Source organism: Sapajus apella, unplaced genomic scaffold (assembly GCF_009761245.1).
Source record: "Sapajus apella isolate SASKATOON/1434 unplaced genomic scaffold, GSC_monkey_1.0 scaffold158, whole genome shotgun sequence".
Lineage (NCBI taxonomy): Eukaryota > Metazoa > Chordata > Mammalia > Primates > Cebidae > Sapajus > Sapajus apella.
The window spans coordinates 986,077-1,013,152 of record NW_022437098.1 but is presented as its reverse complement, the minus strand read 5'-3'; the positions used below and the strand labels follow the sequence as shown (position 1 = coordinate 1,013,152).

Genomic DNA, 27,076 nt, shown 5'->3' with positions numbered 1-27,076 from the left:
TTATATTTGACTTTCCTTATTCAAATTATTATATGGTTTATTTTTACTGACTGGACGCATACTGATTCATCACCTTTGCTCTGAACTTCCTCAAGAAATCATGAGTGATAAGAGTATTTAGCCTGTTTATTTTCTTGAATTGTGAAAGTTAATCCTAAGGTTATTCCCATTTCCACATGACAAAAGGCACATTTGGGTGAGAATGTGTCAGGCTTTTATAAAGGGATGAAATTGTGTCTTTCCAGGCCTTTGCAAATTAGAAACAGTATAGATTGTCATGGAAAGTGAGGTTAGGGAGTATGAGGGGAGGGGAAGAGGACAGGATTAGAACTGTGGTTGGCCTTATGGCATCCAGTGGGCCGGATTCCCAGATGATTTGCCTTTAGATCTGACTATACTTCTCATTATCTTTCACCCATACTTTTCATTTTTCGGATTTCTGGAACTTGTGTTTTCATTTTCCTCTAGAGCCCTAATGACACTTTTGTAATTCAGAAACGTGATATAAACATTTTATGTACATTTAGCTATTTTAGTGGAATCTGAGATCTGATACTCTGGTGACTACCCCTAAGACAGTTTGAGGCTGTGGTTTTACACACACACACACACACACACACACACACACTCAGAGGAGATTTTATTTAAACAATATGAATTTGGCTGTGTGCAGTGCTGTGCACCTGTGGTCCCAACTATTTGGGAGGCTGAGGCTGGAATATTGTGAGTTCAAGTCTATCCTGGGCAAAGTTATGAGACCCATTCTCCAAAAAAAATAAAAAAGGGCTATGATTTTATGTCTGTGATTCCTTCTTCACCTGGTTCAGTTCAAAGGTGTGGAATTGCCAGCCACTTTGGTTTCTTTTATAAGATTTTGGAGGTGCTGTTTACCTTCGTGACTTCTAAAACTGTGCTATGGCTGGTTCCTTTTTGTTGTTGTCATTTTGTTTTTGTTGGTTGTTATTGTTTATTTAAAACAATCACATTATGAGGCCTTGTACTTAGCCTTAATCCTATTTTTCTATTTATGCTTGTACGTTCAAGTGCTGTACTCAATAGATTTTCTTATTAATTCCTGATTTTTTAATGACCATTTGTGGTTATAAATGACTTCTTCTCTCTCCTTATGCACTGCAGTTCATATTATTGCCTTATGTATATATGCCTGTTTCCACAACTCTTAGCTAACTTCTTCAGGATATGTTTTTTTTTTTTTAATTACACAGCTGCATTGAGGTTTGTTGAGTGCCAGCATCCTTTCCTCCCTTGTTTGTTCTGACAGACCTTAGATTTTCTTTCAGTAGTCACTATGGTATGGACTCTGGGGAACGCTGATCCTTACCTCTAGCTCCTGACTTTGATTGTTTTAAGGAATCTGTTTTATTGATTGGTCACAGTCATTGGTTAGGAATGGGCATAAGCTCAAGCAAATCCAGTCTGAATACATCTGAGGTCTGTCTCTTACTTGGAATGCTGGGACAGAAGTATGTACTCTCTTTTTGGGTGATATGGATGTAATGTGACTTTTGTAACGGCTAGAGCTGTTGTGCTATCATGAGGGAAGCAGGATGGAGAGATAGATCAACTGTGAACTCTGCCCTGTCTCTAGACTTGCCAGTTTCTTGAACCAACAAATTCCCTTTATTTTATTTTTATTTTTATTTTGAGACAGGGTTTTTCCCTGTCAACCAGGCTGGAGTGCAGTTGCACGATCATAGCTCACTGCAACTTCAAACTCCTGGGCTCCAGCAATCATCCTACCTCAGCCACCTTAGTAACTAGGACTCCAGGTGTGCATCACAATGTCTAGCTAGTTCATTATTGTTATTGTTATTGTTATTGTAGAGACAGGGTCTTGCCATGTTGCCTAGGATGGCCTTGAACTCCTGGCCTCAGGCTATTCTCCTGCCTGGGGCTCCCAAAGTGCTGGGATGAGAGTTGTGAGCCACCATGCCTGGCCTGTCATTATTGTTTTAGCTGGTTTTGCTTGGTGCAGCAGGTTCATTTAATGCTTACTAAATATTTATATTTTTACTCACATTTCTCAGTTCACTTGCAGCTAGGTAGGACATTGTGATCATTCTAGCCAATAGGTTTTAAGCAGATTACTTCTGGGTAGAAGGATTTAGTAGCAGATTCATGAGCTAGCTGTCTCTCCTTTTTGCAGTGGTGATTATGGAGGCTAGGTGTTGAGATGTTTGAGCACCTATCATGTTGGATCCATGAGTGACTGGAGCAGAATGCTACCCTCATGCCACAAACATGGATGTCCCACATACACATTGGACATATAGTATGAGAAAAAGTTACTACATCATAACTTAGCCTACCTTGATGAATAGAGTTGGGTTTTCAATTACTAGAAACCAAAGGCATCCTACGTGATATAGTATAATCTTGTAATTCTTAGTGTGTATATGGTGATTAACAATGTATGCAGATTATACTTTTTTTTTTTTTTTTTTTGAGATGGAGTTTCACTCTTGTTACCCAGGCTGGAGTGCAATGGCGCAATCTCGGCTCACCGCAACCTCCGCGTCCTGGGTTCAGGCAATTCTCCTGCCTCAGCCTCCTGAGTAGCTGGGATTACAGGCATGCGCCACCATGCCCAGCTAATTTTTTGTATTTTTAGTAGAGACGGGGTTTCACCATGTTGACCAGGATGGTCTCGATCTCTTGACCTCGTGATCCACCCGCCTCGGCCTCCCAAAGTACTGGGATTACAGGCGTGAGCCACCGCGCCCGGCCTCAGATTATACATTTTAATCGATTGGTAAGACACTTATCTGAAGGAATCAGTGATATTTAGCCCTAGTTTTCTGAATTTGGGTACACCAAATTCCTTAGCCTACCTACCCCCACATATCAAAGGTTATAATAAAGCAGTATATAAAGTATAGATTTGCACAAATGATACGTAATTTCTGCTTTTGCTTGATGCTGTTAGCAATGAATTTTTAATCATAGGCCTTAAGAGTCGGTAATCCTGTATTAGTGGTATAACAGCATGCCTCTTATTTATGAAGTAGTATTTTCTGCTGTATTTCGCACCAAGAAGAATATCCAGTGTTTCTGATTCTAATTAGTATCATTAGAATTTTTAGTCATTACGCTAAAAAAGTTCTCAAAGCTAGTGGAACTTTTGCTTGATGATAAGCTTTTTGGTAAGTGGTGATTTTTTGAAACTATGCAGCCAGTTTTAGGAGTAACATAGAAATATTTTTATATGAAATGATATGATTGATTTTATCTTAAAATTGAGTAGTTGTAAGAAAGAAAAGTGCCATACAAATATCTTTTTCTTTTTTAGAGATGTGTCTCACTGTCCCCACGCTGGATTGCAGTAGTGCAATCATAACTTGTTGCAGCCTCAACCTCCTGGGCTCAAGTGAGCCTCCCACCTAAGCCTCCTGAGTAGCTGAGGCTACAGGCGTGAGGCACTGTGCCTGCCATTAAAAATATCTCGAATTTTGGTAGTGACATTCCTTTGAAAGTATTACATGCTAGAAATTTGTTTCATTATATCAAAGTTTCTGGTGTCTTCATTTAGTTCTATGAGTGTGTGCTGTGCTCATCCATTGTTTGCCTAAAATTGCACTAAGTCCTTTTGGTTTTAAAATAATTTAAGTCTAGGCTGCGTGTGGTGGCTCATACCTATAATTCCAGCACTTTGGGAAGCTGAGGGGGATGGATCAGTTGAGTCCAGGAGGTCAAGAATGCAGGTCGGCTGGGTGTGTTGGCTCCTGCCTGTAATCCTAGCACTTTGTGAAGCCAGGGTGGGTGGATCACTTGAGGTCGGGGGTTCGAGACCAGCCTGGCCAACATGGTGAAACCTTTTTCTACTAAAGATATTAAAAAAAAATTAGCCGAGTATGGTGGCGGGGTGCCTGTAATCTTGGCTACTTGGGAGGCTGAGGTATGAGAATTGCATGAACTGGGAGGTGGAGGTTGTAGTGAGCTGAGATTGCGCCATTGCACTAAAAAAAAAAAAAAAAATAAAAAAATTAAGCCTAAGTTTAATTTAAAAATAATTTGAGGTTTAAAAAGATATCTGTTTTTGAGACAAAATGATGAAAATAGGACAAGTATTTGAAAATATTCTTGTACTTGATCAGAACCATCTTTGGTTACATTGTTTTGTGGCTAAAGTGGCTATGACTACATGTTAGTTATTTTAAAAACATTGTTACTGAGATATTATTGATGTACATTAATGGATTAATATTGTTATCATGGGAGTGGTTTGTTATAAAAGCGAATTTGGTTCTCTCCTGCTCTGTCATTGTGTGATGCCTTCTACTGAGATATGACCCCTCGATCTTAGATTTCCCAGCCTTTTGAATTGAGAGCTGATAAATTTCTGTTATTTATAAATTACCAAGTTTCAGGTATTCTGTTTTAGCAGCACAAACCAGACTAAGGCAGTTGAGCAACAGTAAGTCTGAGTTGCCTTTCAGCAGCAGCTGGCAGGAGTGAAATCCTGGCTGTCTTCTTTGCAGTTAAATGGTCTACCACTGAACCATACCCCCGGCTGTCTTCTTTGGACAGTGCTGTTTCGGAGTTGCCACAAGCCCGTCTGATTGCTTTACTCATTTAACTTATCTGTTGTGGACATTTGAATTTATGACCTTTGTCTAAAGTAATTTACTAAGTTTTTGAATAATTTTGAAATGCATTCAGTTGTTAAACTGACACTTAGAAAAAAAATGGACATATCAGATCAAATTTGTCATACTTATTGAGGAAATTACTGCAATAATTAGGGCTCTCTGGTGACTTCTATGTTTCACATCTGTAGAAAAGATTATTATTACTCTTGAGCAGTAAGATACTATATACCCTTTATAAATGAGAGCTTTTTTTTCCTATTGATTTTATAAAAATACATTGGTTTTATAAGCATGGTGGTTTTTTTTTTTTTTTGAGACAGAGTCTCACTTTATCGCCAGGCTGAAGTGGTGCAGTGGGGCGATCCCGGCTCACTGCAACTTCCGTTTTCCGGTTTCAAGCAATTCTCCGGCCTCAGCCTCCGGAGTAGCTGGGACTACAGGCACGTACCACCATGCCCGGCTGATTTTTTGTACGTATTTTTAGTAGAGACGGGGTTTCACCATATTGACCAGGACGGTCTCCACCTCTTGACCTCGTGATCCGCCCACCTTAGCCTCCTAAAGTGCTGGGATTACAGGCGTGAGCCACCGCGCCCGGCCTTTTTTTTTTTTTTTTTTTTTTTTTTAAACTACTACTTTTGGTTTCTTAGTTTATTTTTAACATTACTTTGGGCAGTAGCCCTATTAAAAGTGCTTTGTACTTTCCAAATTATTTTCATATAGCTTATATGCGATTCTCACAATAACCATATGTGCTAAGGTAAGATAGGCATTTTTTTTTTTTTTTTTTTTTTGGAGACAGAGTTTCGCTCTTGTTACCCAGGCTGGAGTGCAATGGCACGATCTCGGCTCACCGCAACCTCCGCCTCCTGGGTTCAGGCAATTCTCCTGCCTTAGCCTCCCGAGTAGCTGGGATTACAGGCACGCGCTACCATGCCCAGCTAATTTTTTGTAGTTTTTAGGAGAGACGGGGTTTCACCGTGTTGACCAGGATGGTCTCGATCTCTTGACCTCGTGATCCACCCGCCTCGGTCTCCCAAAGTGCTGGGATTACAGGCGTGAGCCACCGCGCCCGGCCGGCATTTTTTTAAAAAAAGGAAAAATAGGGCTGAGCACTTGTAGTCCCAGCATTTTGGGAGGCAAAGGTGGGCGAATCACTTGAGCCCACAAGTTCAAGGCAAGTCTGGGCAACATGGCGAAACCTCATCTCTACAAAAAATACAAAAATGAGCCACACCTCCTGATGTGCAGCTGTAGACCCAGTTCCTTGGGGGGATAAAGGGGGAGGATCATTTGAGCCTGGGAGCTTGAGGCTGCAGTGACCTGTGATCATACCACTCCAGCCTGGGTTACAGAGCAAAACTCTGTGTCTAAAAAATAAATTTAAAAAATTAGAAAATAAAAATAGAATGGGGCCTTTTCAAAAAAATTACTTTGGCTCATAATTAGGGAATTCCCAAGAGATTGCCCAAGAGAGGATAGTTACTGACAGACTTCTTGGGTTGATTGTATGTGTACGACTTTTAAATGTGTCTTAATTATTATGATGAGATAACCTTTTCAATAATCAAAAGAGCTGGGTATGTCTGGTTACCCAGACCCAACTGATTTTAGCAGCAAACATTCACCTTTGATAATAACTTCTCTTTGAAATGTTTACAGAGAAGGAAACTGAGTTTAATGGCAAAGCTGTTGACTGTTACCCAGGGAAACTAACTCCTGTCTGGTGTTCTTTCTGTTGCACCAGTAGTTCCATGTCCAAGGGTGGCTGAAGCTTCCTATTGAAGCATTCTTAAGCAAGTCTTTCACAGGCTTTCTGTTGCATCTTTCTACTGTGTAAATAGGGGCATTAGGAGAAATGTAATCTTTGAATACTGCCCAGCCAGTTTCTGCTTGGTAACATGCCCTGAGCCCCTCAATGAATGCCAGCAAACAAATTAGATCCACAGTGTATTGGACATGCATATCTTTTCCCCAAACAAAATTCAAATTTCACAAACACAAACTGAGTCATTTCCCAAATGTTTGTATATGAATGGAAGTTTTTGTCCTGTTCTTCTGTAACCAACACCATAAAACTTCTGAAGGTCCTTGATGCATTTATTGTACAATGTTAATCCAAAACAAAACTTTATTCTGACTAAACATGTAACTATAGAGAGATACCAAACTCATTTTTGTTGATCGGTACAACATGTTTGTACCAACCAGATCTTAAAAATGTGTAAAGGAGTGCCATGCTATAAAGACCTTATTACAGTTGTAAACACCAGTGCAGCTGTTACAAATCTAGCAAAACCTCAGGTTAAACAATTTCAAATTTACTGAAGATGACATTCCAGGCCCAGTTTTCATAACATAAACACTCTAGGACATGCCTTTGAAATGAGTGGGATCATCATTAATATTAATGCCTCTGAATTCAAGGCTGAGAAGCCATTTCTTTTCAAGCTTTATTTTCACTCCTAATTTTGGAATAAAATATACTTTTAGCCTGAAGTATGGCATGTCTTCTCACAGCCCGAAAACGTTTGATCCTGTTGCTTTTCAATTGTAGGGATGCAAAAATACAGTATAAATCTTTTATTCTTTATGGTCATTTAACTTAAATGAGTTTGTTAGAATTAAAGTTGGCAAAAATTAACTATTAATGGAATCCAATTGCATTGTTCAATTAAAAAATAAGATGTTAAAAATAGTTGCTGTTTTAAGGATTGTATTAGTGTGACATTTTAGAATGCTGTATTTAAGGAAATAATTTTATTCTAAGTGATTTGAGGCACACTTTTTGTGGTCTTGTGTTTCGTCGAGACAAGGTAGGGCAAGCATTCAAAACCTGTGCCAGTCTTAATCGATTTTTTTTTTTTCTTCTTAGTTTCCACTTAGTGGGACATCTGGTAAGATATCACTTTGGCCATATAGTCATTTCTAAAGCTACTTTCTGTGCCTTGATTTCCAATTAAGTCTTATGTGATGTTTGCCAAATTTAAGAGTATGTAAGGGTCCACTGGAAGCTCTGAGTAACTGGGCTTTGGCCTAATTCTTGTGCATGGCCGTACGTGTAGGGTTCTTTTGTTTTGTTTGCTTGTTTATTGGTAACTGAATTAAAAAATTCATTTGCCTTTACTGAATTTTTTTTTTTGTTGGACTTTCGGGGAAATCTCTAAATTGGATAATAGAGCAATTAAATGACTGTAAGGTATCCTCAGTGCTCCATTGAAGAAGAGACAGCATTTATCAAAAGAAGACAGTTGAATTTCTTTTGTTTAAACTTGCTTTTGAAATTCTGAAATTTTGTTAATTTTCTGATGAAAATTGAAGCCAACCATTGTCAAGTACCAGGTTGTAACCTAAAGTTGGTAACTGTGGAAACACATGGTTGATATGGTAATATCTTTTTCAGAGGAATTTTGGCTATTTTCATCAATGTAAAGGACACAACAGACTGCATCTATTTGCCTTCACCTCTGCTTTATTTCTTCTGTTTTCCTTTTTTTTTTTTTTCTTTTTGAGATGGAGTCTTGTTGCCTTGCCCAGGCTGGAGTACAGGGGCACGATCTTGGCTCACTGCAGCCCCTGCCTCTTGGGTTCAAACGATTCTTGTGCCTCAACCTTCCAAGTAGCTGGGATTATAGGTGCACAGCCTGCCTATTTTTCTTTTTCTTTTTAGTAGAGACAGGGTTTCCCCATGTTGCCCAGGTTGGTCTTGAACTCCTGGGCTCAAGTGGTCTCCCACTTTGGCCTCCCAAAGTATTGGGATTACAGGCGTGAGCCACCACTCCTGGCCTCTTAAAAAAAAATTAAAGAGGTTGTGGAGGTTTCTTTGAATTCTTTTGGTGTTTTAAAAAATGTTATATTTTGAGAAGAAAACCTGGGCAATTGAAAGTTTTAACCTGTTTAAAAACTTTTTTGCAGTTGCCCTGGAATTTTATGACACTGTGATTCATCCCTCTATCCTTTCTTGATATTGGGTCTTCTGTTTACTATATTTTCTTTCTTGGTTTTCTCCTTCCTCTTGGTGTGGAGCAGATGCTCTGGTATCTTCCTAAAGCAGAATGTGTGGGAGGTAAATTATTTCTAGTCACTGCGTGTAGAATGTGTCATCATTCTAGTCACATTTGATTGATAGTTTGGATATAGAATTCCAGATTGGAAATTATTTTCCTTTAGAATTGTGAGGCACTATTTCATTTCCTTCTACCTTCCTGTGTTTTTACAATTTCATGATGATGTGCCTTCTGTGGATCTCTTCTCGTTCCTTTTCTTGGGCACTTGGTCAGCCCTTTCAATCTGGAAACTCCCATCTTTTAGTTCTAAGAAAATTTTTGTTGATTATATCTTCCCTTTTATATTGGAACTCATTACAGGAAAACTAGTTAAGGAAGAGTAGAGGGTTGTGTTATGGACTGAATTGTGTCCACCCCTCCCCCATTCATATGTTGAAGCTGAAGCTGTAACCCCCAATGGGACTGTATTTGGAGATAGGGCCTTTAGGGAGGTGTTAAGGTTAAACAGAGTCATAAGGGTGGGTCTTATAGGACTGGTGGACTTACAAAAAGAGGTCGAGGGAGATCCCTCCCCACATGAGCACAAAGAAGAGGTCATGTGTGGACATAGGTAGCTGCCTACATACAAACCACGAAGAGGGCCCTCACCAGGAACCTGATAGTCCAGGACCTTGATTGTGGACATTTCAGCCTCCAGAATTGTGAGAAAATAAATTTCTGTTATTTAAGCCACCTCATATGTGATATTTTGTTATGGCAGCCTAAACTGACTAAGACAGGTTGAGGTCAGGTTAGGACCTCAGCTTTATCAAAGTGAACTGCATGCGTTGCAAGATAATATGAACATGGTGCTGATGCACGTGTGTGTGTTTTCCTTTTTGACTGTTTTCTTTTTAAACTTGGCTCACTCATCTGCATACCACCCTTTGTGAGTTAGCACAAGTCATTAACCCAAGGTTCTAGATCTATGCTGACCAATGTCATAGTCAATAAGTACATTTGACTATCTAAATTTACATTAATTAAAATTAAATAAAATACAAAATTCACTTCCTCAGATGCAGTAACCACATTGCATGTGTTCAGAAGCCACATGTGGCTGGTGCCTGCAGTATTGGATGGACAGACAGAGCTAGAACCTTTCCATTCTTGCAGAAAGTCTGGCTGTAGAACCCTGTTCTAGATACTTGCCTTACACCTCTCCCTTCCCCGTTTTTTTGTCCAGTGAGTGTGAACTTTTATTTTGAGATCAATTGTCGCTCTGTCGCCCAGGCTGGAGTGCAGTGGCTGCAATCTCCGCCTCCCAGGTTCAAGCAATTCTCCTGCCTCAGCCTCCCAAGTAGCTGGGATTACAGGTGTGCACCACCACACCAGGCTAATTTTTGTCTTTTTAAGTAGAGACCAGGTTTCACCATGTTGGTCAGGCTGGTTTCAAACCCCTGACCTCCTGATCCACCCACCTCAGCCTCCCGAAGTGCTGGGATTACAGGTGTGAGCCATTGCGCCCGGCTTGTGTGAACTTTTTTAGGCTCAAGCCATGCTTATGAATATAAGAATTTGTAGTGGACATGTTCAAGGTTTTAAAACAACATTAAGAAGTGAACAACCATTATAGTACAAACTCTGCCAAAGTGTCATATGCATACTGTGTCTATCACAGCGTCTGCAGTGATCATGCTATTCATTTGGCCATGCTTCTGCAGTATAGCCCTTAGAAGAGCTGTTTTCTACCCCTACTGGGCTTTCTGATATGTTTGTAGGACAGAGAATTGCAGGAAGCAGGCCTTCATGTCTGAGCCCTGCTGATCTGGTTGCTTTGCTGAATGTTGCTGTGCTGTCTCCTAGAAGAGGTAGGACAGGTGCTTTAGAAGGAACTGTCAGGACCCCACTGCTCGACTGAGCGCTGCTGAGAATGAGGATTCACAGGCTGAGGGCGGGTCAGTGAAAACGGCCTATGTTCTGGAATTGCTTGGAACAGATTGTTTCCTGAGATGACAAAAAGTATAATTTTGGTCAGAAGGGTCACTGATCTCCCTGGAACCTACACCACTAGGCTGTGTCTAGGTGAGAGCTGTTCTCAAGAATCCTCAAAGCAGCTTTTTGAGGTAGGTACTGGTTCACTCCTGAAGAGAAGTGAAGTTTGCACTCAGAAATTTCACATCATTTGCCCTGGCTCACTGAATGAACTAGTGAATAGTGATGCCAGGTTCAGACTTTTCTGCTTTTCTTTAAAACTTGTGTTTTTTTTACCAGAATGCAACTAGGCTTGGCCAGTGGCCCCTTCTCTCCACCATGTGGGATCACCTCTCCTAAAGCTGGACCCTGGATTAAGGGGATTGTTTTGCAAATTCATCAAATTAAACACGTTTAATTCAGGGTAAAAACTGAATGATCTGGAAGATCTTTTTCATCTTATTTTAAAGGATGTTTATTTTTATTTCAATTTAATTGAAAAACACAGAAAAAAAATACAACAACAGCAAATCTCGGGCAGGGCATGGCCGCTCACGCCAGTAATCCCAGCACTTTGAATCGCTTGAGTTTAGATGTTTGAGACCAGCCTGGTCAACATGGTACCACCTCAGCTCTACAGAAATTTAGAGAATTAGCTAGGCATGGTGGTGCATGCCTGTGGTCCCAGCTACTGGGGAGGCTGAGGTGGGAGGATCGCTTGGGCCCAGGAGGTCGAGGCTGCAGTGAGTAGAGACCATTCATGCCACTGCACTCCAGCCTGGGTGATGAAACAAGACCTTGTCTAAAAAAACAAAAAAACCCAGAACTAAAAAAACTAAAAAACCCCAACAAATCCCTCATAGCACTAGCACTTATTTTGAAGACTTCCTTTACTTACATATAGAAATATTTTGTACAAAAATTTTATGATATTATAAATATTTTTCTGCAGCTTTCTTATTTAAGAATTTATAATGAATATCATTTTGAGTCAGTCAGGCATATTCTTTGTGCACTGCTAACTCCTCTGTTACTTTAAAAATGTGTGTGTGTTTTGATAGTTATTGTTATACTGACTTGAGCCACTTTTCATCATTTTAGCCTTTAGGTCTATTTTTTCTTTGTGTGGCCTTAACCGAGAAATAATTGCAAGTGAGGAACAAAGTCTTAAATTTGGTGGCACTCACCACGAAATAATTCCAGATGTTTGCCTTCCCTCTACATAGAAAAAGCCCACTCTGATGCTGTATTTGTTCTCTTCCTCCTGTCTTATTTCTCTTTCATTTCGTTTAACTTTAACCTCAATACCAGACTTGTTTTGTGCAGTCCTTGGCCTGCTGTGGAGATATCTTTGCCACTGGCTCTCTCTCCAGCCCCCAGTCGCTGATGTGTCTCTTGGCAGCGAGTGTAAATGATGGTGGTCCTCTCATCCTAACGTGGGAGCACCCCAAGTCAGCAGCAATATTTGGTATAACAAGTACCAGGGTGGGATAACCACATATCCCTGGACTGGGATTTTAAAATTCTCAGCTGTCCTGTCATTTGTGGTTTAGAGATCAACTTGAGCGAGAAATTGAATTTATTTCTTACAGACTTCTTTTTTTTTGGTTATCATCTGACATTGCCTTATCAGGTATTTTGTAATGTATTTTATTCATTTTTATTATTTTTGGCTTGAATTTTCCTTTTAGTCTTTTACTTTGATCATTCTTATTTTCTCCTCCTCGTTTAGAATTCCTCAGACTTCTTCCCTTTTCTTAATTAACCTTATCCTTACCAGATTTCCTCCTTAAATTTCATGATACAGTTTTTCAGTGGATGGGGATAGAAGGCTGAGGTGAGGAAGCTGTGAGTATATTTGCTACTTGCTGATTTTTAAATATAAAACAAGATATTAAGAAATTTATTTCCTTTTTGATTCCCTGTATTTGGGAGACCATAGAATTGGCTGACCACTAATATCAAGTGGCTTTTGTGTGCAGACCCTTACAAAGAAATGACTGATAAAGTCCCTGCTTCTAGGAGTTCATGATGCATAGTGGGAGAAAAGACCAGCCCATGTAGACAGTATCAGAAAAATATACCAGCAAAGGTAAACTAAGCTGATAGTAAAAAAGTGTGACTTCTGTGACACATACATTGTCAGTGAATGATGGATAAAAATGGACAGACTTTGAGAAGGAGGTGAGTTTTGAGTATACAGAGATATCTTGTGTGTGTGTGTGTGTGTGTGTGTGTGTGTGTGTGTGTGTATATTTGAAACAGGGTCTCGCTCTGTCTCCCTGGCTGGAGTGCAGTGACATGAACATGGCTCACTGTGGCCTTGACCTTCCAGGCTCAACCAGTTCTCCCACCTCAGCCTCCCATGTAGCTAGAACCACAGGCATGTGACACCATGCCTGGCTAAGTTTTTGATGTTTTGTAGAGCTGAGGTCTCACTATATTGCCCAGGCTGGTCTCTAACTCCTGGACTTAAGTGATCCTCCGTTGTCAGCCTCCCAAAGTGCTGGGATTACAGGTGTGAGCCACTGCAGGGCCACAGAGATACAGTATATTTGTGATACTGTTAGTAACTTTTATTTGACAGAGGGTTAAGTATTGACTAGGGGATAAAGCCTATTCTGGATCTCAGAAAACAAGGTTTTGTTCCAAAAAGGCAATTAGATGTAGATAACAGTTTCAGTACTGAATTGGATTCCTTTTTGCTAAAATGTAGTTTACATGTGGGTATCCAGCAATAGAGTCACTATTAGTGAAGAAATAATGTGTCTGTGATATACAGATGAACCACATACAATTTCTTAAAATAATGCGTTCTTCATTTTTGGTGAAATCCTAGATGAAACTGGAAAAATTCCAAGTTTTATTGTTGCTCATTACAAATTACAGGGATTTGGATATTGTGTAGTTAAAAGTTCAGTAGATTTTGGAAACTAGTTATTAATTGACCTCAGTTCTGCACAGTTTTGTTGCTTTGCAAGAGTACCCTTAAGGCTCAAATAAAGTTAAAAGTAGGATAAATGGTATGTCAGACTAAAATTGTATTTTTTGTCTGTCAGCACTTAAATAGAACAACAAACTAGCTTAAGAACATGACTGCAATTTAGAATCTTAAAACCACATATACCATAGTATTTTTAAAGCCTGGAACCAAAAAGTAGAATCATCGTGTTTTATAGCACTTTGAAATTCTGTGTGATGTTACTCTATGTCTGTGCTGTCCTGATATGGCTTTTGGGTTGTGTTTGTGGCACAAAAATGATTTCTTGTGTTTGTATGTTGCTTGGCTGCACAGATGGTATCCACTTCAAATCTACTAAATAAAACTAGAACAATGATTTTGCCAGTTTGTTTTGACTGATTTTTATTTATTTTGGATGGCTGTAGTCTTTGTGAAGATGGCAGACTAAACTTAGAAATGACAGCCAAGAACAGGATGGGTGGGCTACAGGTCTGCCGATTTACCTCAGCAGAATTTGTGCCAGTTCTCCCTCAGTACAAGATTTTTCTTCAATTGAATCTCCACAGGCCACTTGAGACATCCATCACTCCTGTCTTTGACCCAGTCCTTTTCTCATCCTCCCTGGGTTATCTCATCCGTTTCCATGGCTTTAGTTACTGTCTCTCTGTTGATGTTTCTACATCTGTGTTTTCAGCTCAGGTCTGTTTCCTAACCTCATCTTCACATACCCACTGCTCTTTGGGACTTCTTCATTTAGGTGCCCCAGGTCTCTCATACTCACTGTGCCCTAAGCTGAGCCTATCTTTTTTTTTTTTTTTTAATCTGGTATGAAAGACTCAGGGAGACAATTCTTTTTATTGTCAAGGACCAAGAAACAAAGTGTAGAAATACTATACACAGTGGTCATGAGCTACAAGATAGGAGTGGGGTGGAGGGGAGACGCGGTAACACAAGGCATTATTCGGAACGAGCTCCAGCTCTTCATTCTAACACTTGAATCAAGGACAGACAGCCGTCCTTTTTCAGTAAGGCTGCAGCAGAATACAGATGTGACTCATATCAGCTCCCACAGGGCAGGCTGCACAAGAGGCTGTTGTAAGCTGGCTTTGGGAGCCCCCATCTCAAACACAGAGTGGATGCTGAAGGTGGTCCCTGGCCACTGCTGGTCCCGGCTCGCTAGGTTCTGGGCATGACTTGATTCTCAATAATCAGCTTGTCAGTTGAATACAGTTGGCCAGTGTGGACCTGTCGACGAATTATTCCAAGGTCTCTCTTGGCTTTATTCACCAGTGTTTGAATTTCTACAGGATCCTTTACATTTTTATTTTCTCTGAAGGCATCTCTTATCCTCCTGACAGCATACGTTCTGCAATTGTAGGCGCTGAAACGCTTGTTTTCTCTCAGCATAGCCTGGTACAGATCTAACACTTGTGCACGGCTGGAGGCTGCCATTTTGGAAAGAAAAAAACAAACGAGTCCCCAGCCTATCTTTTTATCCAAGTTGTTCCTACTCCTTTGTTTCCCCTTTCAGTATATGGTAGTATAACACACCTAGTTCTCTAATCAGAAACTTGAGCGACATCCTTACCTCCTCTCTATTCCTTTTTTACTATGTTCAGTCTAACCACTGGGTACTGTGTGTTCTCCCTGATAAGCATCTCTTATCTGGGTGCCTTTCTCTATTTCTTCATGCCACTAGACTAGGCCTCAGTCTACCCTGGTGGTCCATTTTCTATATGGGTTGTGTGATATTTTTGAAAAACAAATCTGATTATATTACTTTCATGCTAAAAATCCTCGAGTGACTTCCTGTTGCTCTTAGGATAAAGTCCAGAGCCCTTAACCTGTTTTGTAAAGTCCTTTTAAATCTACCTATTACTTGCTTGAGCAGGGTGACAGTCTTTGGTAAAATTTACTTTTATAGCCAGAAGTCCCCCTCACACTTATGATGCTTTCTTTTCTTGTCAGAAGCAAGAAATTTTATTTTGACATGTTTCCCATTAGTAAACCACACTCAGATCTGTGTGTCCATTTTCCAAAAAATACATTATACATATTTCTACAAAGAGAGAAAACCTGCAATAGTTGTCAGGTTCTTTTGAGAAATCCTTTTGTAGAAGTTATGCTTGGTGTTGTTTTAATGTTTTTATTACAAAGTAGAGAGAGCCTAGCTGATGAATCTTAACGCACATAAAGTAATGGAGGTGATTAGATATCGCTATAGCCTTTCCTTTCTCTCCGGAAGAGGTAGTAAGAGTCAGCATCTGCTCACTTGGAAGCACTTGCCCAAACATGCCAACAGGAGTTGTGGGTATCTGTGTCTCCTTCTAAGAAAGTGGGTTTCCTGAAAGTCTTTGGAAAGGAAGGAAGACAGGGAGGGAGAGAGGAAGGGAAGAGAGTAGGCAGTTGGGCCAGTCACCAGCAGAGGGATAAAAAATGGTGAGATCAAAATATGAAAGCACCAGTAGAGTAATCCTTTGGCTGACCTCTATCTCTAGATACCCTAAAATTGTTTATCTCCATTATTAAAAAAGAAGTCAATGTAGGTGCCTAAAAAAAGGAGGCCTCCCTGATCTGGGCAGGATTCTAAACAATTGTCTTTTGTATTATTAGTCTACACTTTGCTGAACAGCCTACTGTTCCCCTGGTGAGCCCCCACATATGGTTCAGGTCTGTCAGGTCTCTTTCTGGAAACCTTCCTCAACACCCCAAGTCTGCATTAAGGGCTCCACTTAGTCTCCTGTACCATGTAACACTTCTCACTCTGCAGTGTTAGTTTGTATTTTAAGTCCAGTGACTATGACTAATGTTATTGTTTGAAATAAAAGAGATTTTAAGAGTTTCTTCAAGAGCATTGACTAAAGTCCTGAGACATTTCTTCATTCTTGAATATATGAAAGCCATGAGTTGCCTTTGAATTTCATTACAATTTTGAAAATTTTTAGACATATCAAAGATATTCTGTGGATGAGAGCTAGCCTGCTTCAATCCACTTGTGACTATCTTGAGTGTGAATGTCAGTGTTCATGTTTGATGTTCTTTATTTTGGTGAATACTCCTGGTGTAAAGCCAGCCCAATCTTGTCACAACATGACCTGTGTTTGTTTGGCTAACTGAATACACTCTACCTGCTTTTTCTCCATTTTCTGTCTTTACATCCAAATTCCTACACTTGAAATATTCTAATCCACTAGATACTGAAACCCTGTTGGAAAATTCAAATTAATTACCCTTAGGTTAAAAAAAAGCACCTAACAAAGCTTTGTGGATTTGGCATGGGAACTTAACAATTAAAAAACTTTTGAAATAAAACTCACATATTTATTTTAAAAAACAACATATTTATTTTCAAATATGTTGAGCTTTCCACCTACTTCTTCAAAGTCTTCTTTGGCATCCAAAGACATGATATTTGAGGATGTCTCTTTACTATTTTCCAGGCAATAAAGCCTCTTGTTATATTAAATGAGTGTGTCTAGGTTGTGATCCTTAGTCATTTTAAATTGGAGTATGATAGAGAGGTTTTAATATATTGCGCAGTAGATCCTTGATATTTTCAATTTAACAGTAGTTTTGATTTTTAAAATCACTTTATTGAGATATGATTGATATATAAAAAATTGTACATATTTAATGTATACAACTCAATGAGTTTGAGAATACTTAATGAGTTTAGGGATAAGTATATGCCCATGAAGTTATCACCGCCATCAAGGCTGTAAACATAGCTATCACCTACCAAAGCTCCCCCTGCCTCCTTTGTTATTATTTTCTGTGTGTCGTAAGAACGCTTAATGCAAGCTCTACTCTTTTAGCTCATTTTTACTATACAACACAATATTGTTAGCCGTAAGTGTGAAAGATGACTATTTTTTTGTGATATGGTTTTTAAATATACTCATGTGCATTTCTTCAAGGTTCAGTTGTGTGGTTTTTCAGCTGTTGCTCCAGCCACTGGATATGCAAATACTCAATGATTGTGTAAAAACCATACCTGTTAATTTATATATACTGCCACTGGCAGGAGACAGATAGATAGTGCCGTTTATTAGAATTATATGTGCTTCTGAGCATTATTTCCTAACCAGATATTTTAAAGGTTCAGAAAAAAAAAATTTAAGTCTGATCCTTATGTAGTAATTCTGAAAAACTGTAGAAAACAGAGTAATAAAGTATAAAAGCAGAAACTATAGATTGAAATGATACTCTTCTTATTATCATTATTTCTAGAGATAGGGTCTTGCTCTTTTGTCTAGGCTAGAGTGCAGCAGCATGATACATAGCTCACTGCAGCCTCAAACTTGTGGGCTCAAGCAACCTTCCCTCCTAAACCTCCCAAGCAGCTAGGAATACAGGTGTGCACCACCACACCTGGCTAATTTTTGTTTGTTTTTTTTGTGAAGATGGGGTCACTGTGTTGCCTGGGCTGGTCTCAGAATTCCTGGGCTCAGGTGATCCTCCCACCTCAGCCTCCCTAAGTGCTGGGGTTACACGCTTGCAACGTCAAGCCTGGCCTGAAATGAGAATCTTAAAGGGAACAGAAAACAGTGAACAAAAAGAAGAGTCATTGGAAATTAAAAAAAAAAAAAAATGAATGAAGTGAAAAGCCCTACGTCTGATCAAATAGAAGCACTGGATTCAGGTATCAACAAACTAATCAAGATGGAAGAGTGTAGGAAATTTCCTATGTTGTGCCCTGGCAGGAGCTTGGTAACCAAGATATCGGACCAGACGAAACATGTTGAATGCATGAGCCAAGTGCTGGGATTCAGTTGACCTATAAGAACAAATAAGAAGAAATCATGTAAATCCATGTAAAACACAAAACCATGGACACTTGTATTAACGTATAGCTTGTGAATAGAATTTGCATCAGTGCATGCTAAGTTTAAGTCACAGTCAAAGCCTATTCAAAGAATAGCCTAGTGGTTTTTAAGTAGGTCGGCAGATAAAGAAAATACATTGACACCTATAACTCTAAAGATCAGCTGCAACAAACAGTTATTATACTTGCCATACCAACTTTAATTTTTCTCCTATATATGATCTTGGTAAAGGCATCATGTTATATAAAACAGACATGATCAACTTGGATAATGAAACTGTAAATAAAATCCTGCTTTACAAATTATGATTACTGAAACAGCCTGTGGTTTAGAGAAAGCAATAATGTTTTTAGATAAATAATTATTCCATTTATTAATATTAAATTGTAACATTTTATTTTTATGTCAGAAATACCTGTTCTGTACAGAGATTATTAAGAACTGGGAACATGACTCTGTGTTTCTGATAAAGTTCCAGAATTCTTAAGATAAATTATGAATTCAGTTTGGGAGAATGGGGTGCCTTATCAGCTGGAAAAATTGATTTTACTAGTGTATGGCAGTGGTAAAAAAGTCCATACCAAATTCTTTATCTTGGATATGCATCTTGATATTTTATATGACAGAACAGAAATATATTTTTATTCAGGAAAAAAAATTGCAGAAATGTTATTCTGTGCAGCTGTGGTCTAAAATATGCCTGCCTTTTTATTGTAGACAAAAAAGAATTTTCTAGTTTAATTCCTTGAAGAACAATTTGAATGGCTTCCACTTGGAAAATTATGTAATTTCATGTTAAATAGCGGGTGGTAAGGTAGGCAGATGGAAATGTTCAGTTCATCCAGCATCATCAGATTGATTTGACAAATGGAATTCTTTTAACTCTGTGGAAAGCATTTTTCTCCCTTTATCCTTTGGCAGAGGCATTGTCTGTGGTTTCCCCACAGAAGTTTGAGAGAGTAAATTTTGGATGTGTAAATAGAAACAGCAGACGGGGACATTGCTTCTGACAGCTGGAAGGATCCACTGAGAATCTTAGGAGGGTGCTGATATGGATGATGTTGGATAGGGCTGTTTAGAGAGTCTTGAGGGAGGAATTAACCAATGTGAACATAAATGAGGACTGCACATGTTCAGAAAAAATGATAGTTCTTCCTTAAGAAGCCGAAGGATTTTAGGTTGAGCTTGCTGAAAGATTTTGCTCTTGATATGGATAAAAACAACAAAAAACTTACTTTTCATATTCATACTTCATTTCTTTCTGTGACATGTCATCAGCGATTTGTGATGTGGATGAGCATGTGATATGTTTCTCAGTGAGTGGCTCCATCTTGTACATAATATGTGAGTTTGGACAAAATATTCACCTCTCTTTTCCTTAGTTTCCACATTGTTATAATGGGATTGTGGGGGTTAAGATATGTTTACAGTGCTTATAATTGTCCTTGGCATAGAATAAGCACCATGTAAGTGATAGCTGCTATAAAATAATAATAATTATTATTTTGTAGATTGAGAAATTCCCTTAAGGAGGAAGCTGTTTGCTTCCTCTAATAACCTTAGTATTGTTGATTTATTTTTGTAGAAATAAGATACAGAATTCAGGAGCAAATTATTTAGTGTTTAAGATGATTTATAAAGATATGTCCATATTACCTTTTAAAAATTAAATTGTGAAAAATACTGCAGAGGAAGTGCCCGCCACCATGTCCGACTAAACTCTGGGCCTTTGTACATGCCAGGTAATGTGCTGTGGCACGGACACTGGGTCTGATGATGCTCCCCTTTTCTTTGGTTGCACAGTAATCAGCCCCCAAGACTCTTCTGGTTTGTAAAATCTTTCTTTGTGCCCCCATGCTATGTGTATGTGCTGCCATTAGATCAATTTCACATTATTTTTGGAATTTTTATTTGCATATCTGCTATCCCACTCAGTTGTGTGTTTTCCACATAAAATCTTTTGAAGATGAAAAATTACATCTTTTCATTAGCTACAATGCCTGCTACATAGTAGGTGTGTTTAGGTAAGTGACTGAATGATAAATAAATCATACTGGACATGATGCTATTCAACAGAAAACAGTGCTTCTCTTGTTTTCCCTGTAAGGAGTAAGGAAATCTTTCCTGGAAACCCCTACACCAGACATCTTGTATTGGCCCAGGATACAGTCACTGACAAGAGAACAGAATTTCCCTAGTTGGCTTAGGTGGAAAAGGTATTTTGTGTTTAACCACAAAGATCACTGCACTGGGTACAAAAATAATACATGATTATTATAAGAAATTTATGAATTAATGAAAAGTACAAAATAATCCAGCATTACACAAAGAAAACTGTAGTTAACATTGTGCTGTTTGCTTTCTAGTTTTTGGTTGTGTATGTATGTTTGTGTGTATAGAAGAAAATTGCAATCGTGTTGTATATAGTGTTTTATAGTCTTAATAGTCTAACATAAGCAGTTTTCCATACCATTAAATCATATTCTTCTGAAATGAGACTAATGGCTTAAATTCTTTCATATGGCCGTATTACAAGTTATTTAATTGCTTATTGTTGGATTGTTTAGATTGTTAGCAGTTTTTTACTATTGTAAATATGCAGTGAACATCCTTTTATATCAATGATGTACATCTCTGGTTATTTCCTTACACTAAATTCCTAGAAGTGGATTAATGAGTGAAAGGGTACAAACACATTCAAAGTTTTTGATATACTTCTCTGATTATCCTTCAGAAAACTTGGACCAATTACATTTCCAGAAACCTGCATATGAGTGCCTATTTAACTCTATTTTGCCAGTGTTGGGAATTTTTTCTTTTTCTTTTTTTTGAGACAGGATCTTGCCCTGTTGACCAGGCTGGAGTACAGATCACAGCTCACTGCAGGCTCAGCTCCCTGGGCTCAAGCAATCTGTGAATTATTTTTTCATTGCTAATTTTATAGGCAAAGGTGGTTTCACTCTGCTTTTTTGACTCATAGCGTTATTTTTCATTTAGTTAGCATGTAGTGGATATTTGTTGAATGAAAGAAGAAATCCGTGTTTCTTGATGTGTATATTGTTTATTCACATCTATTATTGACATTATTTTTGCTTTTTTATAGTGATCTACAAAAAGTACGTAAGATGTACTAGTGTTAAGTGTAAAACTCCATATAATTTATGATATTCTATTTTCAGTTTGTTCTGGATATTAGCTTGTTCAGTTTATGGTATTACAGTAATTTATAAATTATCTCAGAGCCTAGTCTGAGATTGATTCCATCATAATTACATTCTGCCTGGAGCTCCTAATTACATAGAGACTTCGTTTTTGGTTCTGACTGAGAAATAAATTATTTCTTTCTTGATTCCTTTATATTATTTATTACATGTCTATGATTTTTCTCACAATCCTTTTCTTGGGAACATACCATTTTATTTATGTTCATATTCTTCCAGATATCAAAATCTTCTTTTCTCTATTTAGAAGAAACGTTAAATTATTTTCTTTTTATGCTTTCTCCCTTATTCCTTGGCTCAGATTTATTTTTTTCTGTGTGTGTGTGTGTCTCTGTGTGTGTCTGTGTGTGTGTCTGTGTGTGTGTGTGTGTGTGTATCTTTCTCTGTGTGTGCATGCGCATGTGAGAGAGTGAGAGAGAGAGAGAGAGAGGAGTCTCAGCTCAAGTAAACATACTTTCCTGTGCTATTTATTAACAGCTACAGCTGGTGTTTATTGTTAATATTTATCTTATTTAATCTTCTTTTGTCATTTAAGACTGGTACAATCATTGTGCTTTTCATTTAGAGAGAAATGAAATATTTTGGGCTGTACTGTATGTAAGTGCCGTGTGTATCAGAGCTGAGATTAGAACCTAGTTTGCTAGTGATATGTTTGGATTTCAAATTATAAACTGTACTGGGTTTAGTCTTGCACATAAAAAGAGGCTGAAGTTTCCAAGATGTTGAGAAATTTACAGTTTATTTAAATTTGAATCTTGCTCTCAAGTATACTCTTTTCCCAATTATTTGCAGCTAGAAAAGCAAAAGTCTTCAAGTATAATTTAATATAACCAATAGGAACCACACGACTTTTACAGTCATTTTTGCTATATACTAGTGTTTATACAACTCATGACTTGACAGCCGACCAAACTGTCTTATCCATCTCATATTAACATATTGTGAATGTAGCAGGAACTGGCTTAGCAAAATCTTGAAACCTCTAATATTTGTGGGATACTAAAGTAAACAACTTTGGAGCTTTCAGGTTTGGTTTGTGTGATGCACAGCCTATCCAGAACATTAATGCTTATTCTCAGTGTTGACTCCCTTGCTTTTGTGGACAGTTTTGCTGATAGGTGTTTAGGTTTGCCAAGAGAGATTATTTCTACCTAGTAGAGGACTCTTGGAGAAAGCCATTGGTTTCTACTTAGAAATATGATAACTAATGATAATAGCTGATAATGAATGGGTGTTTACAATGTGTCAGGCAAAATTTAAATGCTTTATGTGTAATTAATATATTTTATTATTCACAGCAACCCTACTAGGTTTTTCCCATTTTACAGATACAGAAATGGAAGCGTAGATTGGCAAAATAACTTTCCAAGGTCAGATAGCTACCTGGAATCCCTACTGTGTAGGGATTCAAACTTTGGCAGTCTGCCTCCAAGTCAGCCTTCTTAATCACTCTGTTATGCTGACATTTATTAGATAAAAATAAAGAGGCACAGGTGAGTCATAAGTGGCTGTTCGTGATTTTGGAAAACATTTGACTTTATGCCTACTGACAGCTCGAAATAATTAAGCTGGTGCCATTCGTTAAATTTTTATTTTTTGTTAAGTGAGTTATTTGCTTGCGTCTAATATTATAATTGGAATATAGTGAGTAAAGTATACTCTTATGTTTGTACAAATTTAGGGTAAGCCAGTATTTTCAGTAAAGAAAGTGGTCTTTCAGAAAGAAAGTGTTTGAAACAAAACTTTGAAGAGTGCGTTCAGAATCAAGATAACAGCCACAGAATGAAAAGTAATTTGGTCAGTGCTCTGTAATAAATAGCAAAGACTGTGCCTTATTGGTCCTGTGCACCATCTTTAAAAGCTGAATGTTGCAGAAATGGCAGGCTAAATGTTTTGGAGTAACCCAAGCTGACTCTAGGCAGAATTTGTGTTTGGCATCTTCTCATTTTGCCTGTCACTGGCACCTGTCTCATTCACCTTTTGTCATTGCCAGATATGGCATGGTGCCTAACAACCTTTACTCACTGTCAAGCCCAGCTGGATGTGGTGGCATGCACCTGTAGTCCCAGCCACTGGAGAGGCTGAGGTAGGAGGATCCCTTGAGCCCACAAGTTTGAGGCTGTAGTGAGCTATGACGTGCCACTGCATGCCAGTCTGGGTAACAGAGCAAGACCCATCTGTTTAAAACAAAACAACAACAAGTTTCTCTTAAAATATTAATATTAGTGTTTAATAAAAGGGATATTCTTTTTCAGGGTATTTGCCTTTAATAAATCATCCTCAAAGTTTGTGCTTTGGGGTTATTTTTGAGAGTCGACGTCTATTGCTGTAAACTTACCTGTTAGAATTGCTTTTGCTCTGTCCCGTAGGATTTGGTGTGTTATGTTTACATTTTCATTTATCTCAAATTTTTTAATGTCTCTTTAAATTTATTTATCTACTCAGCGGTTGTTTAGCAACATGTTTAATTTCTACGTATCTGTAAAGTTTTTAAGGTTCCCCTCCCCCTTTTATTGATTTCTAGTTTTATACCATTGTGGTCAGAAAAGATAATTGATATCTTTTTTTTTTTTTTTTTTTGAGACAGAGTCTTGCTGTTGTCACCAGACTGGAGTGCAGTGGTGTTACCTCAGCTCACTGCAACCTCCAACTCCCTGGTTCAAGCAATTCTCCTGCCTCAGCCTCCCAAGTAGCCAGGATTATAGGCACGGTCCACCACCCCCAGCTAATTTTTTTTTTTTTTTTGTACTTTTAGTAGAGATGGGGTTTCACCATGTTGGCCAGGATGGTCTCGATCTCCTGACCTTGTGATCTGCCCACCTTGGCCTCCCAAAGTGCTGGGATTACAGGCATGAGCCACTGCCCCCCGGCCATGATTTTGATATTCTTAAATTTGTGAAGACTTGTTTTGTGGCCTAACATGATTTATCCTGGAAAATGATTGATGTGCAGTTGAGAAGAATGTGTATTCTGTACCTGTTGGATGGAATGTTCTATAAATGTTTGCTAGGTCCATTTGGTCTGGGGTATGGTTCATATCTGATGTTTCTTTGTTGATTTTTTGTTTGGATGATCTTTCCATTGTTGAAAGTGGGGTGTTAAACAACTCTACTAGTATTGTGTTACAATCTGTCTGTTTCTTGAGATCTGTTATTATTGGCTTTATATATTTTGGTGCTCAGACATTGAGTGCATATACATTTACCCGTCATCAGAGCACCTAAATATATGACATACACTTTTGCTGAATTGACTAACCCCATTATCATATATTAATATAATGACCTTCTTTGTCTCTTTTTACAGTTTTTGACTTAGTCTATTTTATCTGATAAAAGTATAGCTACCCTTGTTCTGTTTTGGTTTCCATTTGCATGAAAAATCTTTTTCCATTTATTCACTTTTAGTCTATTTGTATTCTTATAGGTAAGGCAAGTCTTTTGTAGGCAGCATGTAGTTGGGTTTTGTTTTCTTTTGTGTTTTAATCCATTTAGCTACTTTGTATCTTTTAATTGGAGAATTTAATCCATTGACATTCAAAGTAATTACTGATGGGTAAGGATTTACTACTGTCATTTTGTTAATTGTTTTCTAGTTTTGCAAAATCTTTTTTTGTTTCTTTTTTTGTTTGAGGTTAAGAGATTTTGTCTAGTAGTATATTTTGATTCTTTGCTTTTTATTTTTAGTGTATCTATTATAGGTTTTGGCTTTGTGGTTACCATGGGGCTTATAAAAGTATGCCTTATAATTATAAAAGGTTATTTTATACTGATAGCAACTTAACTTTGATTGAAAAGAAAATACTCTTCTCCACTTCCCCATTTTGAGTTTTTGATGTCACAATTTATATCTTTTTATATTGCATGTCCCTTAACAAATTATTGTAGCTATTTTTAATTGTGTTGTCTTAACCTTCATAAAAAATGTGATTTACATACCACCATTATATTATTAGAGTATTCAGAATTTGTGTACTTGCTTTTACCAGTGAGTTATGTACTTTCAAATGGTTTTGTGTTATTCATTACTATCCTCTTCTTTCATCTTGAAGAACTCTCTTTAGCATTTCTTGTAAGACAGGTCTGGTGCTGATGAATTCCATCAGCTTTTGTTTGTTCAGAAGTCTTTATTCTTTTCTTCAGTTTTACAGCTTTGGTATAGTATTCCTGGTTGATAGTTTTAATTTTTTTTTCTTTAGAACTTTGAATATATTATCTCATAGTCTCCTAGCCTACAGTGTTTCTGCTTAGAAGTCTCCTGTTAGGCATATCAGTACTCCCTTATACATTATTTGCTTCTTTTCTCTTGCTGCTTTCAGGATCCTCTCTTTGTGTTTGATCTTTGACATTTTGATTATAATACGTTGTGGGTAACATTATTTGGATTAAATCTGATTGGATACTTTTGATCTTCCTGTACCTGGATAGCTATAGCTTTCTCCAGGTTTGAAACACTTTCTGTTATTATTTCTTTAATAAGCTTTCTGCTACTTTCACTTTTTCAAGGTTTCCCCCTTGAACACCAGTGACCCACATATTTGCTCTTTAGACATTACCCCACAAATCCTGTAACTTCATTCCTTTTTCCTTTTTCACCTTTAATTACATATTTTCAGTTAACCTGTCTTTGAGTTCACTGATATTCCTCTAATTGAACAGTTCTGCTGTTGATGTCTTCTATTGGATTTTTTAGTTTGTTCATTGTAGTTCTTAACTCTAGAATTTGTTTGATTTTTAAAAATTATTTCAATCTCTCTGTTAAATTTCTCTGATGAATTTGTGAATTGTTTCTCTCTACTTTATTGAAGTTAGCCAAAGTTCCTTAAAACAGGTATTTTGAATTTCTGTCAGGCAGCTTTTCTATAATCCTCTTTTTAGGATCAGTTACTGGCAACTTATCTTGTCCCAAAGCATGCTTTTCCTTCTTTGACCTACTGATTATTTAGTAGTGCATTGTTCAGTTTCTGTATTTGTGAATTTCCTTTGAAACTTCCTGCATTTATTTTTAATTTCTTTCTTTGTGATCAGAGACATGTGTTATATTACTAATGCTCTTTTAAATATATTAAGACTTATTTTATGGCCTAGCATACAATCTGTTTAGGAGAATATTCCATGTTACCTTGAGAAAAATGTGTATTCTATTGGGTGGAGTGTTCTGTAGATGTCTGTTAGATCTAGTTGGTTTATAGTGTTATTCAAGTGTTCTGTTTTCTTGTTGATTTTCTTTCTAGTTGTTTTATCTATCACTGAAAATGACGGTTTGAAGTCTCTAGCTATTAATATTAAGTTATCTGTTTCTCCCTTTGTTTCTGTCAATTTTTGCTTCATGAATTTTGGTCCTTAGTTGTTTCTGTTTATAATGGTTATATCTTCCTAATGGATTGACCATTTTATCATTAACAAAATGTCCCTCTCCATCTTTACTAACTTTTTGTTTTAAAATTTATTTTTTCTGATATCAGTATAGCCACACTAAGTTTCTTGTTTTTGCTTGT

General features: G+C 37.8%; 1 protein-coding gene and 1 pseudogene across 6 annotated transcripts in view; one reads left to right on the top strand and one right to left on the bottom strand.

The window, feature by feature from the left end:
- Positions 1–27,076, top strand: part of FANCC (FA complementation group C) — a 207,603-nt gene that overhangs the window by 5,085 nt on the left and 175,442 nt on the right. The window lies entirely within an intron of this gene.
- LOC116541878 lies at positions 14,361–15,029 on the bottom strand (annotated as a pseudogene). The gene has a single exon (XR_004264988.1). The product of XR_004264988.1 is annotated as an LYR motif-containing protein 4 pseudogene (transcript).